The sequence below is a fragment of the Malaclemys terrapin genome, chromosome 1, assembly GCF_027887155.1.
Source record: "Malaclemys terrapin pileata isolate rMalTer1 chromosome 1, rMalTer1.hap1, whole genome shotgun sequence".
Lineage (NCBI taxonomy): Eukaryota > Metazoa > Chordata > Testudines > Emydidae > Malaclemys > Malaclemys terrapin.
In genome coordinates this window covers 242,713,389-242,728,298 of record NC_071505.1, presented here as the reverse complement: position 1 = coordinate 242,728,298, position 14,910 = coordinate 242,713,389, and the positions used below count along the sequence as shown (strand labels likewise).

The following is a 14,910-nucleotide window of genomic DNA, read 5'->3' as shown; positions in this document are numbered from 1 at the left end:
CCTCTATAGCGTGCTATAAGGGGAGCCGCGCACTCCCCCCACCCTCAGTTCCTTCTTGCTGCCAGTGAGGGTGCATTGGAACTACTGCTCCAGCTTCGCTTCGCTGCACCTCGTCCCTGAACTCATTGTTTGTCGTTAGTGGTACTTGTTAGTTCAACAAGTTTCAATTCAGTTAGTTAGCATTCGGGCCGAGGCCCAGGGTTTAAATCGTGCGACTCTCGCAGGTGTTCGATGCCCAGAAGTGACCCGCACGCTGACGGTCTCCGCTGCTTGGGTGAATCCCATATTAGTGACCACTGTAAGATCTGCTGGTCCTTTAAACCTAGAATTAAAAAAGAAAGAGACATTAGACTTCGGGGCCCTTCTCATGGAGTCGGCACTGGCCCCAACCCTGGTGTGCTTTAGCAAGTGCGGGGCCTGATTCCCGGGGCGGCAATTCGGATTGCTGGCTGAGGGAAGGGGGGGCCGCGGGGCTGCTGCGCTCCGGCCAGAGCTCCAGCTAGGAGAGCGGGGCCTGCTGCACTCCAGCCGGCACTCTGGCCAGGGGAGCAAGGCCCCCGAAGACGACCGCTGCCGGGGTGAGTACGCGGGGCACTCTTAGGTGCGGGGCCTGATTCCAGAAATCGGGCGAATCAGCCTAAAGCTGGCTCTGACCGGGCACCTCATCTTCGGTGCGCAGTGATCCCCCAGCACCTTCCGGTGGCCGGCACCGCTCTCTGTCTAAGAAACAGAAAGGCCCCGTCCTCTCAGTGGCGTAGAGAGAAAGCAGGGGGAGAGGCTAGACCCACGTCGGGCAGCCCCAGTTCCCCCTGGGGTCCAGAGCTCCGACTCATGTCGAGCGGAGCAGCCCGGTAGTATCGACTCAAGCCTGTCCGGATGCCTTCGATGCTGGAGGCCCTGCAGGCGGCCCGAGACATTATGACTCTGCAGGTACTCGGGGCACCACTGGCACCCGGGTCCCGCTCCAAAGGCAAGCCGCCGCTGGGCTCTAGACAGTCGAATCCGACCCGATGCAGATCCTGGTCAGGGGACCGCTCTAGGGCACGCTAGCCGCTCAGCGTCCTATCAGGACACAGTCTCCGGCCTCTGCTTTCATCACCCACCAGGTTGTCTGGTTGTGTGCCATCGGATCGGAGTCCCAGGCACCGTTCCACGCCGAACAGAGAGTATCAGCGGGACAGGCATAGGCGCTCCCCTTCTCGTCGGCGCTACCGTAGCCGCTCCCGACACGGGTGCCGTCGCCATTCGCACTCCAGCTCTCTATCCTTGAGGCACCGCGCCCACGACTCCTGGCGGGGGTCGCCATTTCTGCGCTGTCGCGGATTTCGGCTTAGTAGCATCTCGAGAAGTAGTAGCTCAAGACGGCACCGTTCCTTGACGTCGGAGTCCCGGTCTTGTGGCAGATGTCGTTCTCGGCATCATCGATCGTACCGATCCCGTTGTACCGACAGGTTACACTGCTGTACAGCCAAAATGCTTCTGAAATAAATGTAATCAAACTTTACTAATTCTGGATCACTGAGAACAAAAATGATGCTTAAAATTGTTGATTGGCTCTAGTTTTCAAGGTATGCTATTGGGTCAGTATATACAACCCTTGACTTGGGAATGGCGGAGGATAAGTGAGTTATAAAGGGAAGGGGTCTCAATTTAAACCAGAAATGACTAAAATACATCTTTGACTGGATCTATGAATAAATCTATGACTGGGTTTGGACAGTACTTGCTTTTTAGGCAAAACAATGAATGATGCAATCTAAAGCTGGTATTGCGTCATACATGATATGAATTGCATCGTGTTATTCCTAGAAGTCATGGATGATGCAATCATAACGAAGCTTACATTACTCTGCTGAACAAATTGCCCTAGATCAGCTCTAGAAATCATACAGTGTCGTGCTCTCTTATTTGTCAGTGTTTGATTTTGCAAAGGGACACATTTCTGTTTAGCCAAAGTGAGCAGAGATGCCTCGTACTTGTGTGAACAGTGCAGATAACTTCTGCTATGTTTGTGGTGAAGTGACTTTGCATCACAAAAGCGCAGTATAACCACTATGGTTAAGAAAGCCTATCACCTTTCTTTTGGCTGCAAAATTGGAGATCAGGACAAGAGGTGGGCCCCACACACGTGCTGCAACACTTGTGCAACAAATCTTCGCCAGTGGTTGAACAGGAAAAGGAAATCTATGCCGTTTGCAGTGCCGATGATTTGGAGAGAGCCAACAGATCCTACCAGCAATTGTTACTTCTGCATGGTGCCTCCAGTTGGGAAAGGTGTGTCAAAGAAGAAAAAGTGGGGACTGTGCATTATCCAAACATTCCATCAGCTTATACGCCCAGTACCCAACGGAGAAGGACTGCGGTTCCTGATGCACCAGAATCATTCTCACTTGAGTCAGACAAGGAAGAGGATGAAACTTCTGGTCCTGAACCATCAATGTTACAGGACCCACATTTTCTCCCATTCTCCTCCTCTGAACCACAACTCATAACACAAGGTGAACTGAATGACCTTGTCAGGGATTTGGAACTACCCAAGAATAAGGCAGAGCTGTTTGACTCCAGACTACAGCAGTGGAATTTCCTGGCAGGTGATCTTAGGGTTTCCATGTTCCGTGACTGTCAAAAGGATCTTGTCCCATTCTTCTTCATGGAAGGTGATCTTGTAGCCTGCAACAACATCGACGGTGTGATGGCAGCCCTCAACATCGTTCACGATCCAGATGAGTGGAGACTGTTCGTTGATTCGTCGAAGACGAGTCTTAAAGCTGTTTTACTGCATAATGGCAATGTTTTGCCATCAATTCCAATTGGTCATGCAGTCCATATGAAGGAAACCTATGACAATATGAAACAACTTTTGAGGTGCATAAACTATGACCAACATCAGTGGCAGTTTTGTGGCGATTTGAAGGTTGTTGCTCTCTTGCTTGGTCTGCAGACTGGATACACAAAGTACTGCTGTTTTCTCTGCGAATGGGATAGTCGTGCAAGAGATTCCCACTACATCAAGAAAGATTGGCCACTCCGATAGTCATTGGAGCCTGGGAGGAAAAGTGTTCAGCATCCATCACTTGTTGAATCAAGGAAGATTTTGTTACCACCCTTACACATCAAGCTGGGTCTGATGAAGAACTTTGTCAAGGCCACTGACAAAACACAAGCAGCTTTCAAGTACCTCCGTGGAAAATTTCCAAGGTTAAGTGAAGCTAAGATAAAGGAAGGTGTCTTTGTTGGTCCTCAGATTCGTGAACTTCTTCAAGATGATGCATTTGACCATGCACTGCGTGGCAAGGAAAAGACGGCATGGAAAGCCTTCCAGTTTGTGGCAATAAATTGTCTCGGAAACAACAAGGCAGACAACTACAGGTTGTTGGTGGAAAACCTCCTCAAGGCATACAAAAGCCTTGGTTGCAACATGTCACTAAAGATACATTTTTTGCACTCTCGTCTACATTTTTTTCCACCGAACTGCAGAGCAGTGAGCGACGAGCATGGCGAGCGATTTCACCAGGACGTTGCAACAATGGAGAAACGCTATCAGGGCAAATGGAGCCCATCAATGCTTGCAGACTATTGCTGTACAGTGACAAGAGATGTTCCATTTAACGAATACAAGAGACAAGCCAAGAAGCGCAGAGTAGACACTGAATAGGACTAAACTATGTACATAATAGTTTTTTGCCTTTTGTTTCATAATACATTTTATTTAGATAACCCTTTTGCTGATTTTTAAAATGTTACATAAACAAGACAGGTGAAATATTATCATGTAAAGCAACCATAAACACATGAAAAGACCTAGGTTTACAAGTTATGATTAAAACTCTACTATCTACACACTATACATAGACATGAAATGTAAAAACTTAAATATCTTAGAAACAGTAGCCAATCAGTTGTTTTAATTGTCATATTTGAATTCAGCACATCAAAATACATAATAAATAGCACATTTTATCTCTGAAGCAGACGACTTCTCAAAAATTGTAGACCAGTGTTGTTGGTAACCCCGACCTTGACCCACAGGTAACTGTCCTTTTTCACTCCTAATGCATAGCTGTATCTGGTATGTCTTGATTTGCATTCATTTCCAAGGATAATTGTAGAGGAAAAAACTTTTTAAAAAAAAGCTGATATTTTCTTTTGAGTATTCACATAGTTGAGACAGTTGCTACTGACATTAACATTTGGAGTAAAAAACCAGTTAGTATTTTCAACTAAATAGTGCTGGGATCCTGGATACAGCTTGTGAAATTTTGTGCATTTCTATTGGATTTGATCTGCCAGAAGAGTACTTTAATAATCTAATATTTTATTACTTGTTTTATAGTGATAAAGTATGAGTAGGGCAAAATAGAACAACAAGAAAATCAGACTTTTGACAAGTTTCTATTTATTTTCCATAGAAAGAGGGGAAGACTAACAAGAATCTCATTCCAGTAATCACATAATTTAACAACAAAACCTTCAACTGAATAATTGGTGAGTTATGGGTTTTTGAAACGTTACAGAAAATAAGACAAGATCTGGCAATGGATTTAAGGAGATCTGGCAATGGAGGAAAATCAAATAGCTACTGAGAGTCTAAAAGGAATGCCAAGGTTCTTGCAAAATTCCAATTTCAGCGATAAGGTGAAATGAACTTGCAGGAGAAAGCGCTTACTAGGGGAAGGAAAGTAGCAGGTCCTAAAAACATTTCAGTTTTCTCCATATCTAATATCAGACATTCAGGTGCACCTAGAAGACATTAAGCAGATATTTAGCTCTGCCTCAGTGCAGGGGACTGGGCTAGATGACCTACTGAGGTCCCTTCCCGTCATATACTTCGATGACTCTAAGTGTCTGTTTTACATGAACTTTATACTTCATGACAGGTTTCAGAGTAGCAGCCGTGTTAGTCTGTATCCGCAAAAAGAACAAGAGTACTTGTGGCACCTTAGAGACTAACAAATTTATTAGAGCATAAGCTTTCGTGGACTACAGCCCACTTTTTCGGATGCATATAGAGTGATGCTTTATATGCATCTGAAGAAGTGGGCTGTAGTCCACAAAAGCTTATGCTCTAATAAATTTGTTAGTCTCTAAGGTGCCACAAGTACTCCTGTTCTTTATACTTCATGTTTATGTACTTGGGGTTTGAGTTTATAGAAGGTGTTAAGGTGGGGGGCTGGGCTGAAGAAGTTGGGGGGTTTTCAAGGCAAGAAGGATTGGGCAACAAGGGGAAAGAGATTGGAGAAGTACGGAGGTGGAGGGAGGGCGTGGGGGAAGAGGAAGGCAGGGGATGTGGGGAAAGGGGCAAGTGGGGCAGGGTGAGAGGGAGGAAGTAGTAGGTGAGAGGAAGGGCAGAAATCGCTGTTCATGTTCAGCAGCCTGGATTGGTTTTCTGGGCTCCATTGCTCCATAGGGGGTACAGCTACGTAACTCAGCTCCTATGCCGCTTTCCATGAAGTGTTGCAGGGAAGAGACACATCTCTTGCATTTCCAGCACATGGGCCATCAAGCTGCGGGGCTTTGAGGACCCCCACCAGTAAGGGGTGGCAACACAACAGGGTCTCCCACTAGCACCAATTTTAAAAAATGATATTAAAGCCCTCAAATTTCTACAGAGCAACCGGGAGCTGCACAGCCCCCTGATGATCACTTTGAAGTACATCAGTGCCAAGCTAACTCACAGGCCTTGTATAATCACAATCAAATGGTTCATGTTGATCTATCCATTTAGGGATGTTTTCAAATGTTTCATTAATTCTCTAGCACAAATAGAGGACCAAAGGCACTTAATCTTGCTAATATACAATTTAATAAATCCTTTCCACAGTCAGCTTACTACCATTAAATCAATTTGGAATCTCTACTACGCATGACCTATAAACTTCTTGAACATAACATCCTCAAAAGAATAGACCCTTTTAATGAGCCAATTATCCTGTCGAACAGGCAGGCTTCCAGCTAAAATGTAGTTGTTGTGACCAAGTTGTGGCACTCTCAACTCATATTGAGGCAGCTGTCAGAAAAAACTAAAAGCTGGTCTAGTATTGGTTGACCTGCCATATGCTTATGACACTGTATGGATTAAGGACCTGATGCTGAAACTTGCTAAAAGTATACCTTCCTACCAAACACTTTGCTTGCTGTGGAACATGCTTAGATGCCTATGGGTGTACCTTTTTAATATTTACATAAGTGACGTGCCTCCAACTAAATCATGAAAATTTGGATATGCAGATGATCTTCCCATGACAATCCAAGCAACCTTTATGACATTGAGAAAGCATCAACTGAGGACCTCCAATCTATGGAACAATACTTCAGGAAATGGAGGCTCAAACCAAACCCTGGAAAAACAATCATAAGCGCATTTCATCTTGATAATAGGCGTGCCAAAAACACCCTGAAAGTAACTTTCTGTGGTTAAAATGTGAGACATGATTACACTTCAACATATCTTGGAGTGAAACTCGACCACACCCTCACCTTCCATGATCACCTCGAGAAGGTAGCTGCAAAGATGAAAAACGAGAGCCAACATAATCCAGAAATTTGCAGGTACAACATGGGGTGTATTGGCATCAGTGTTTGCAAACATCTGCAATAGCACTTGTATATTTGGTAACTGGTATGGAGCAGATGCAGCCATGCGCTTGTGGATAAACAGCTGATTACAGTGATGAGGTGCATCACTGGAACTCTTAAGTCAACTCCAACACCTTGGCTACCTGTTCTGTCTAACATCCTCCCCACCTCTTTCTCTCCCCCACCCACCCCGCCGATACATCGAACTGCTACAACATTCCGCGAAGCTCAGCGAATCCAGGAAAACAGATTTCTTCCTATCCACCAAGACCTTGACCGTGCTTCCCACCCCAGTATCTTAAGTCCCGCAAGCCTTTCTGGGAACATTTGTTTAGCCTCATGCAATCAGGCTATGATCAGGAGGAGGCTTGGAAAGCAGATTGGGCTAAACAAGACTTAGAAAATAAGCACCTTGTGCTGGATCGCATGCACAAGGTTCCTTCCACAGTCATCTTGGTCAGCTCTGAACCAACCATGGTAGATGTGGACATCTAATGCACAAATGGAAAATCAAGGACTCCCCGGCGTGCGAGTGTGGCTCCCCACGACAGACCATTGAACATATGGAGATATACCTATCTCATAGAACTGGAAGGGACCTTGAAAGGTCATTGAGTCCAGTCCCGTGCCTTCACAGCAGGACCAAGTACCATCCATGATAGATTTTTTTTTTTTTTTTTTTTTGCCCCAGATCCCTAAATGGCCCCTTCAAGGATTGAACTCACAACCCTGGGTTGCTATATCACCACCTTCTGCCCAATTTATAAACACAAAGGAGGCATTACAGCAATAAATTCTGCTACTTCTGATGTAGCCATTTGGCTTGATCAACTTCAGATGAAATTGTAGTTGCTGCTCAACACCAGCCACACGAAAGAAGAAGAATTTGGAATGAGATGTCCACTTAATTCCTCTACTGGATGCTTTGCATTCAGCCATTTGATGAGAATTGATATTCATTTCCCAAGAGTTAATAAAATATAACCTTGGTGCAGAAAAAATAACCCAAATAAGTAAGTTAGTCACAGTCACTGAATAAGTTCATAAGTGCAGATGGGGCAGATATAACTGGGAAGTAAACTCAATGTAAATCTGAACAGTTACTCAGTTCACTGCAGGCTATTTTAAAAATGTTGTGCTTCTTGGGGTTTTGCAACAGAGGCACTTCCTCACCCACCTTGACATGGAGTTGTGCTGGAAACATCATAAAATATTTGAGCCTTTGCTGCTTGGCAAATTCCCAGGCTCTTTTAAAGGCTGATCTCTGTTCAGCCACATCTTTTGCAAAACCTTGAAAAAACCCCTTGTGGCATTGCCCAAGCAGTTCTTTTTTCCCCACCAGCTAGATACATTAGTCTTTCTTTTACAATAAATCTGAGCTATTTGACAATCTGTCCTTGAAGTTTGGCATTTGAATCGGGTTTAGGAGCTAGAGACCTGTGGGCTCTCCATAAGTAAGGAGAAATATAGAACTGTTCATCTGTTGTCTTTATAAACAAACTAATAGATGGTACTGAAACAAGCATGACACGGAGACACCAGAATATTGCTGTGACCCACCCCTGCTTTGTCACTTTATTTTTAACGAATTTCTAGAGGTAAGTACATTTTGCACGTTCTTCAATGTTATCCAGATGACCTAGCTTCTAGTGGGCACATTCTTGGCTGATAAAGAAATAGAGTGAGAGACCTTGAAATGTGTTGAGTACAACTTCTGTCTTTCCAAGACCTCTGAATTGCACTATTGAAAGTTAGTAACCGTCTTCGAACCACTGCCATCTGTTCTGTAACACATTCATTAAACTTCAACACACTGAATAAATAGATTTATTTAAAACCCTTTTATGCCTATGAGGTGCCATTCTTTCTTCATTCCAATTTATGCTGACTGGCAGATTACTTAGATAATAATGGGGGGTATTTCCTATTGATATTAGGTAATTATGATGATTATTATTATAATATCCACAGGAAAATGTTGATTTTTGTTAATTTTTTTGGTTTGCAAAATTTAAAAGAAACCTCTGCTTTTGGGTTGTGTTGACCCAAATCAACATTTTTCCATTTGTCAAGCCAAACCAAAGTGTTTCATTTCAGGTTGGTTTGACATTAATCCGCATCTGTCCGAGTTGCTATTCAGGTGCCTCATGTCCCCATTCCATTGTATGAGCAGGGCTCCCTGCCAGGCTACATCTCCTGCAATGAACCACGGTGGCTCTGCCAAAGGGGTGACCTGACAGGGAGCCAGGAGCCTAAAAGCTGTTGGAGCCATGGCTGAGCTGGGAGCCTCAGAGGCTGGGCAGTGGGGCTCCCAGCTGTGGAACCTGCGAGAGCCCCAAACTGAACCAAGGTTCTCATGGTTTCCAGACTCCCTGCCATCAAGCCAGAAGTCAAGCCCTGTTTAGAGGCCAGGCTCCCAGGGTTTCCAGCCGCCCAGCCTGCAGACCCTGGAACCCCAAGTCCCCAGCAGCTAACCGAGTGAGCTGGCAGGAAACCAGGCAGGGTTCCAGCAGGATTCTCCCTGTGCATTGTTGGAAGTTTGTTGCAACCAATACATTTCTGCAAAACAGTTTAGTTTTGTCAAATTGGCATTTTCCGACATAAACCTGTATTGTTCAGAAATTTGTGATCAGCGCTAGATATGAGGCCCCTGAGTAACAGCTCCCATGAGACATTGCGGCAGTTCATGCAGACACAGTGCACTGTTGAGCTGACTTGAAATGAAACTTTTTGACTTTTATGTAATCAAAATGTTTCAGAAATTTTCCTCCTTTAAAATGTTTCAATATTTTGACTTTTCATCCTGGTTTTCCCCTCAGCTCCGGTGTAACCAACTTCCATCTTTTGTGAATGCTCTAGAGCAGTGGTTCCCAAACTGGAGTTCGCAAAATGTTACAAGGGGTTCTCAGGAAAAAATTCCCTAATGGCAGACAGAGCTGTCCCTAGGGACCCCGAGCAGCACAGGGCAGCAGCACGGAGCCCCTGGACTTCCAAGAGCTAAGCAGATCAAAGCAAGCATAACTATCACACTGAGGAGATTTAAACTTCAAGACTCCTAATAAGAAATGGAAAGGGAGGTGGATATTTTTTTTTGTTTTTAAAATTAAATAGGCAGCTAGTATTGTTTTCAAAATTATTATGAAGAACAAGTTTAAGTTTGTTGTAACGTGTGTTGTTTGCCTGTACTGCTCAAGACCTGAATGGCTGTGTAGGAGGAACTCTTTGAGTTTGCTTCTTAAATACCTTCATGCTGTTTCACATCTGATACTCCTTGATGAAACATAGGAGCCTTGTTTTATAACAGGCTTATTCAAAGTGATACAAGCTATGAAAGTGAGATCTTGAAAGAGTGTTGCCGTTTTCATAATGTTTTCATAATCAAAATACTGTAATGATAAAGAATAATAATAAATAGTGTGTAATAAGCATGTCAAAACAAATTTTATATTTCCAAGATCACTGCTTTTATGATTTATATTCGGGTAAAGGAGAAAATCCCTGGATATTCATTTTTAGGAGGGGGTTCGCGAGTCTTGACATTTTAGTGAAAGGAGTTCACAATTTGTTAAAGATTGGGAACCAGTGCTCTAGAGTGAATTGTGCTCTGCCTTTTCCTGCCAGCCTTCTCAACCCCTTTCAACCCTATTCCTCTCACCCCTGGCTTCTCTTGTTTTCCTAGGAATTATCAGCGCCCCAAGCCTCACTGGTAAGAATAATTGTTTGAGTTAAATGTGTTTATTTTTAAAATGCAGTTGTATACTGAAAAGATACTCTGCAAAGATGGACTTGTAGGTGTCCATGTTTGTTGTGACTCAGTGAATGGGGAAATCAGATGACTCTAAAGGGAGAGTTCAGGTGAGTTTAAATATGTTTTGAATTACTTTCCTGAAGTGTAGTGCTGTTTTGATAAAACATTTTTACTACTTTCATTTGCAGATACTGTCCAAGATTTGAAAATTATACAGATGGTGCGTGAGTGGCAATAAAACACATCTTGTCCACGGGAGAATGTAATCTCCAAAATGCAAAGTAGTTCTTCGGATAATATTTTCAAATCTATATTTATTCGTTTGTCCTAAAACATATGTACTATATACTTTGGTCTTCTAAAAATAATATTAGAGGAAGATTACAGGATTTTAAGAGAATACAAGAAGATAAAGCTGCAATGAAGACATCCTTATTAGTGGAGTCAGTGTTTAAGGAGTTTTATAAAACTTCCGTTAGGAATCTGGGGATTTTCCAGTTTTCCATAAATGAACTGCATCATCATGTATTTTTTTCCCCCAGAATGCTGGAGGGGGAGATTTGAATCAAATGGATCTATGTTACAGCTTTTGCCTCAGGGTATGCTGAATTGTGGTGAAATTTGCCACTTTCTGTACTTGGGCATTTGGGGAGGGTATGTATTGATGAACTGGGAGACCGAGTGAGCTTTTACCCTTGCTGGCAGTGGTGGTAAATGTGCAAGGTTATTTGTTATTGATTGCTGGGTTACGTTTTCTATGCAGAGTTTTTCTGATCATTGAGATCTCCCTGATTCTGGCATTTTGCTTTAGCGTATTTGGAGCCAATGTGGTGCCCAGCTCCATAGCAGAGTCCCAATTTTCTCTGCCTCCTTGTGCAGAGTTATCATAGGCAATCTTCAGCATAAAGGGCCTTGCACAGATTCCCTGGCCTTGCTCAGTCAGTGTTGTTGCTCCTTCCTCATAACCATTTCTGAACCATTTGCTGCTCTACAACCTCAGCTGCTCCTGTGGTTCCTCGTGCTGGGCCAGGGCATGTATTGTGTGTGTCAGGGCACCAGAGAGGTATTTTGCACGTCATAGTCCTTTGTTGTACTCGCAGCTATTTGAGAATAGCTGATGTTTACTGTTCGGTCTATATTCAATGTCTGTCTTTCTGACCTTGGGCTGGCCATGGAGCTGAAGGACGGCCAAACCAAACATAAAGGTTATGCAGGAATTCTTGGTAAATTTTTCAGGGTATGTGGGGCCTGGGAGAAGGCAGCCAGCAGCAGACGTAGCAATGCCCCTCAGAACACATTGTTCTCCCTTTCAGAGGGTGCAGTGTTCACTCTTCTTTGAGCCAGCTCTCTTCTCCTGTGTGGAGGGTGTTTCAGAGCATGGCCCTGTCTCCTCCCTTTCCATCATCCACTATTAGGGTTACCATTCGTCCAGATTCCCCCGGACATGTCCGGCTTTTTTCAGTTAAAAATAGCGTCCAGGGGGGAATCTGTCAATGTCCGGACTTCCCCCGCCCCCCATGCAGAGCATGCGGGGCTTACAGGGCAGCCGGCCGGATGGTGCCACTCGCACGGGCTCCGGCAGCCAGAGCCCCTCCTCCACTTCCCCCTCCTCTCCCCTGCAACTTGAGACCACTCCCCTCCTCTCCCTCCCTCCCCCCGCCCTGCATTCACAGATCGCCGGCCGTTGCCTCGGCCGCCGGCAGTCTGGAGCTCCGACCCTGCTCCCCTCCCCCGCTGCCAAGCGCGCTGCTCTGCAGCACAGTAAGGGGGCCGGGGGCCAGAGAAGCGGCAGGGAGGTTCTGGGGGGGGGTAGTCAAGAGACAGGGAGCAGGGTTGGATGGGTCAGGAGTTCGGGGGGGGCTGTCTGGGGGTTGGGGGTGTAAGGTTTTGGGCAGTCAGAGTACAGGTGGGGGGGTCTCAGGAGGGGGCAGTCAGGGGACAAGGCACAGGGAGGCTTAGGTAGCGGGTGGGGTTCTGGAGGGCAGTTAGGAGCAGGGGTCCCAGGAGGGGGCAGTCAGGGGACAAGGAGCGAGGGGGTGTTTGGGAGTTTGGGGGGGGAGCTGTCAGGGGGCAGGAGTGGGGAGAGGGATTGAAGCAGTCAGGGGACAGGGAGCAGAGGGGTTTAGATGGGTCGGGAGTTTTGGGGGGGGCTGTCAGGGGGTGGGGAGTGGTTGGATGGGGCGTGGGAGTCCCAGGGGTCTGTCTGGGGTTGGGGGTGTGGATAAGGGTTGGGGCAGTCAGGGGACAGGTAGGGGGTAGAGTCCTAGGGGGCCAGTTAGGATGTGGGGAAGGTCGCAGGAGGGGGCACTCAGGGGACAAGGAGCAGGGAGGCTTAGGTAGGGGGTGGAGTCCTGGGGGGCAGTTAGGGGCAGGGGTCCCAGGAGGGGGCAGTCAGGGGACAAGGCGTGGGGGGGAGGGTTGGGGCGGGGAAGGGGCGGGGCTAGGGCAGGACAGGGGCGGGGCTAGGGTGGGGCTCCTCCCGTCCTCTTTTTTGACTGTTGAAATATGGTAACCCTATCCACTATGGGGCAGTTAGCACTGTTAGGACCAATCCCCAGGGGCATGCAAGGACTGCGACAGTGCCCTGCCCCCTGTAGTGGTGTCAGGGGGCTGGGAGAGGCTTCATGTCTTCCTCTCTGTCTTGCATATACATACATGGGTCAGGCACAATCTGGCCTCAAAGTTTTATTATTTATAGTAGTGGGGATTTCCACTGTATGGAGTCAGATAGTGAAGCTGTATTTGGAAAGGACTGGGTAATGTGACTAAATGTACCTATACTTCTATAATCAAAGAGGGAGGTAAATGTTCCCCCCTCTTCCCGTCTCCTTGTCTGGTTTTGCACAACTGGCAAGATGCATTGGGGTGGTTTACACCTTCCCTGAGGCATCAGGTATTGGCCACCAGCAGAGGCCGGGTGCCAGACTTGATGTATCAAAGCTCTGATCCCATGTGACATGTTGTCACATTATTCCTATGGGAAGATAATACTCTGCATAAATCAATGATGATGCATTTTTACACTTAAATATACTTTATGAATAATCCATTATAAAATATCAGCATATTTTCCCAGCAAGCAATATTTCATAATCAAATAGTGCTATACAAGTGCTAAGTATTATTAATAACTATTACTATTATTCATTTGAGATAATGGGCACTAAAGGGAAGGAAGGAGAGATTTCTCCATAGTCACACTGCTGGAAGGGGCAAGGTTTTCCCCAGCCTCAAATAACATGATCTTGGATCAGCCCATGAAAACCCTATAGATCCAGGCATTCACATAGGTAAGGGGGAATCTTCCACATGAAGGTCCCCTGCCTCCTATGGGTCTAGCTCAGCTCCTCAGAAGCATGGTATCAATAGTGAGCACTGCCAGGGTTTCCCCTACTTGCAGTTGCCCCAGGGAGGCTCCCCTTAAAGGGCCAGGGATACTCACCAGTGGGGGGCATGAGAAAATCATACAGCCTCATGCTGTGATACCTTTTTGCCTTGAACTCCACAGGGCAGATGGAGGTGATAAAAGTCCTCCCTTGAATCGTGCCCACTTTACTCCTGGATACTCAATACATGCCGTTACTCTGCTTCCCCTGCAATGTAAACCCATACCACAGAGTACACTGGGAGGAGAGGCAACACTGACATGGCAGAGGTCTGTACATGGCGTATTCCTGGGGGAATTCTGCACCACTGCGGCACAGCAGGAAAATCAGACACATCAAGCTGGGTCTGATGAAGAACTTTGTCAAGGCCATTGACAAAACACAAGCAGCTTTCAAGTACCTCCGTGAAAAATTTCCAAGGTTAAGTGAAGCTAAGATAAAGGAAGGTGTCTTTGTTGGTCCTCAGATTCGTGAACTTCTTCGAGATGATGCATTTGACCATGCACTGCGTGGCAAGGAAAAGACGGCATGGAAAGCCTTCCAGTTAGTGGCAATAAATTGTCTCAGAAACAACAAGGCAGACAACTACAGGTTGTTGGTGGAAAACCTCCTCAAGGCATACAAAAGCCTTGGTTGCAACATGTCACTAAAGATACATTTTTTGCATTCTCATCTAGATTTTTTTCCACAGAACTGCGGAGCAGTGAGCGACGAGCATGGCGAGCGATTTCACCAGGTCATTGCAACAATGGAGAAACGCTATCAGGGCAAATGGAGCCCATCAATGCTTGCAGACTATTGCTGGACAGTGACAAGAGATGCTCCATTTACTGAATACAAGAGACAAGCCAAGAAGCGCCGAGTAGACACGGAATAGGACTAAACTATGTACATAATAGTTTTTTGCCTTTTGTTTCATAATAAATTTTATTTATATAACCCTTTTGCTGATTCTTTAAAGTGTTACATAAACAGGACAGGTGAAATATTATCATGTAAAGCAACCATAAACACATGAAAAGACCTAGGTTTACAAGTTATGATTAAAACTCTACTATCTACACAATATACATAGACATGAAATGTAAAAACTTAAATATCTTAGAAACAGTAGCCAATCAGTTGTTTTAATTGTCATATTTGAATTCAGCACATCAAAATACATAATAAATAGCACATTTTATCTCTGAAGCAGACGAC

At 45.4% G+C, this 14,910-nt stretch overlaps 1 long non-coding RNA gene across 1 annotated transcript in view; it reads left to right on the top strand.

The window, feature by feature from the left end:
- The window catches only part of LOC128827182 (uncharacterized), a 29,452-nt gene extending 14,868 nt beyond the window's left edge, over window positions 1–14,584 (top strand). The window contains exons 2-5 of the long non-coding RNA XR_008442941.1: window positions 4,410–4,485; window positions 10,256–10,282; window positions 10,513–10,544; window positions 14,402–14,584. This is a non-coding gene — a long non-coding RNA (uncharacterized LOC128827182). The remainder of the gene's footprint in view (window positions 1–4,409; window positions 4,486–10,255; window positions 10,283–10,512; window positions 10,545–14,401) is intronic.
- Window positions 14,585–14,910: the final 326 nt, after the last annotated feature.